Genomic DNA, 3,289 nt, shown 5'->3' with positions numbered 1-3,289 from the left:
TGTTGACGTCTAAGATTTTTGGCAAAACCAATTGCTATATTACATCAGTCTTACATAACATAAGAATATATTAGGCTATTTCTATGCAAAACCATTAAAATGAACGTTTTTAAGGTAATCAGGAGTTTCAAGCTAATGACACTTGATAAATTGGGCTGTTTATACTGAAAGAACTAGCTGCAATCCTAAAATTCGGAGTTGCTTATCATAACCTAAAAATGCACACATTTCACATCTCTTTTAATACTCACTATGCAATTCTGTTACTGATAGTTTCTAACAGCAGGTGTGGCCCAACTTTATGGACAGTATTTTCACTTTACAAAGCTTTCCATCTAAAATATTAGAGTTGGGATTAATGATTTCATAGAAACTAGTCCTACCCTTCATAAATCTTTTATTTTAAAATTGAAAGCACTATTTTAAAATGTGTTCTACAAATCTTTCATGAGACTAGAGGTCATTTATTAACTATATGCAAGATGATTGAAAGAAGCATACTTTATGAAGTTTGGGGACAATAAATTCCCAATTTTGATTTTTCCTCATGTTAGAAGCATGATACTCTTGAATGTTCTGAGCAAGTGATGGGAATATCAGCTTTGGTGCATTTTCTCTTTGTGGTCACTGAGGTAAGTGACTGAATTCTCTCAGAAGGCATTTAAATATTTTAAATTAAAAATATGTAAGCGTGTGCCAAATGAATATTGTTTAAATTTTTATTTATTTCTATTTTTGGTGCGGTTTTGATTATAGCCTCACCAAGACTGGTGATCAGTAATGAATGTGTCCTGTTGGCAGACCCCTCCAGGGCACTGATTCAATCTTTTGAGTTATGGGATGAGGACAAAATGAACTATTTTTCAAGCTTGTAAATATGTGACAAATGACAGTGCAAAAACTATTGATTCCAATCACAGTGATACAATGTTTCATCATCAAGACTGACTCTGGCTTTATAAATTAATTGCAAGTTGAGTGGTAAACTCATGCACAACATGCTTCAAATCAGATCACTGTTCAAGAATATTTGTGTCAGTATTCACCACCAATTTGAATAAATTTCCAACGTGAAATAAGCTTTTTTTTTTTTTAAGTGTTTCAAGCTAAAGAGTCCTGTTGGCTTTCCCCCAGTCCTGATGTGGAGAATCAGAGCTTTTCTTGTTCCTCGGGATTTCTCTGCACATTTTTTAATCTTTATTAGTCTAGTCATAATATACCTTACGATTGAGAAATACCTATCAAGAACATGAATCTTAAAGCAGTTAACTGTTTTCTAAACCAGCATTGCGCAAACTCAGTAAAATGCCCTGTGTGAGATAGAACAGGGTTCAGTTCTGCATCAATTGTAACAAGGTGCCATCTTTTTGGTCCCACCCCTGCCAGCACCATTCAAAATTACACTTGATTGTTTTAGTATATTTTATGCAAAACTGATCTTTTCCGAGAACTCCTGGCAAAACTGCCCTCTGCATGCAGCTGCACTATTACCTTCTTGTCCACAGCTTACTCAAACAGGCCTTCTGGGTGCCAGGGTGGTATAAGGAAAAGGTGCAACTTTCCAGATGAAGGTAAAAGTAAATTTACACACAAAACAGAAGTGGCCTTATGGGGGAATAAAGGCTCTTAGCTTATTTAGTGTATGTTTAAATTTGAACATAATAAGTGTGGCTCCAGCTAAGGCTATGGCACCATTTCTCTGTGCAGTTCCTGTGCTCCTAGTTTCTCCTCCTTTTGTTCTGCCCCTTCATAGTGTGATGAGCCAACTAAGCAACGAAAGAAAACAGTGGCATATGGATGGCTCTGCAGAGTACCTTGTTGAGTGAAATTAGTCAGAGGGACAAACACAGAATGATTCCCCTCAGATGTGGGATAAAAAGAAACATGATAAAGAAATAACAAGAGGCCAAAGGTAACAGAATCTGAGAACTGAAATTTAGGAGGAAGCTTATCACGGTGGGGTTCGGGGAGCTGGGGGTGGGTGGTGGAAGAGGAATGAAGGAAAATAAGATTGGAACAGGCAACACTGGACCAACGCTGGAGGGAACCTGACACTCTAGTGGAATGTGTGGTGCTGGAATATTTTATACACAAAACCCTGCCATTATCAACATTGTAAATCACAGTGCCTAAAATTAAAAAAAAAGGATAGCAGTAGAAGCAAGGTCACCAGCAGCCCTTCTTAGAGAGTCACACTTCTAAAAAGCCACTACCCAACCCATCTCTCTCACCCAGGCCTTACTCCTGGTTCTGTGCTCACCAAGTCAACCACCAGCCAGGCAAGCACCCTACCCTCTTTTATCTCTCAGGTTTCCTAGCTTCTGATGAGACTTCTACATGCCCTATGGTGCTGTAGGTGCTGGAGGACCATAGTTGGATGGCCCAGGTAACCAAGGTAAGTGCTACCAGGCAGCAAACAGCTCTCACCCAGTTTTATCATTCAAAACTCAACCTTGCCCACACAGGCACATTCACAGCTTCCCCAGTGAATTTTCCTGAGCTGGAATCCATTTTTAGCAGCTTCACTTGATTGATCAATGACTTCCTTTCAATGGTACTATTGACTTAGGAAACTAGCTCAGAGTGTCATGTCAGATTCAGTTAATACCAAACTGCTTTTCAAGGTGCAAAAATAATTCTGAGTTTTCTAAAGCACAGGACACTATCAATAGCAAGAACATTTGATTTCACACTTTTATTGGTCAAAAAGCCCAGTTCACTGTTTTCTCTGGTGCTAAATGTTGTTTAAAATTTTGTTGAGTAGACTAAAAGCATCTAAAAATATATGTAGTTTTAAGATAATTAAAAAATAATTTAATGATATATATTTGAACAAAGTATTCATCTGGTTGTTTCCCATAGGCTGAATTTTTATGAGTGTTATTAGTGAGTCCCTGTAGGGACTGGCCAATAGTACATCAGGTAAAGATTTTGCCTAGCAGATGGCTGACCAGTGTTCATCACCAGCTGCCCATACAGTTCCCCAAGCCCTGCCAAGAGTGATCCCTGAGTGCAGAGGCAGCCAGGAGTAATCCCTGAACGCCTCTGGTTGTTGTCCCCAAACAAAACAAAATATAAGAGAATAAGCCACTGCTTATTCTCTTTCTTCCTCCTGACTCCCTCCACACTCTCTCCTCTCCAATATTGTTACACTTTGAGGGGCCATTTTAACATTCTTCCTAAGAGAACTAGTTCATTTATGTCTACATTTTCAAGATAAAGAATCACCAGAGCTACATTCTAATGTGCCAAGTCAGTCCTCTCTCTGGCTCAGAGGACACATTCAATT

Source organism: Sorex fumeus, unplaced genomic scaffold (genome assembly GCF_029834395.1).
Source record: "Sorex fumeus unplaced genomic scaffold, SorFum_2.1 ptg000029l, whole genome shotgun sequence".
NCBI lineage: Eukaryota > Metazoa > Chordata > Mammalia > Eulipotyphla > Soricidae > Sorex > Sorex fumeus.
The sequence above is the reverse complement of the archived record's forward strand: the minus strand, read 5'-3'. Positions refer to the sequence as shown.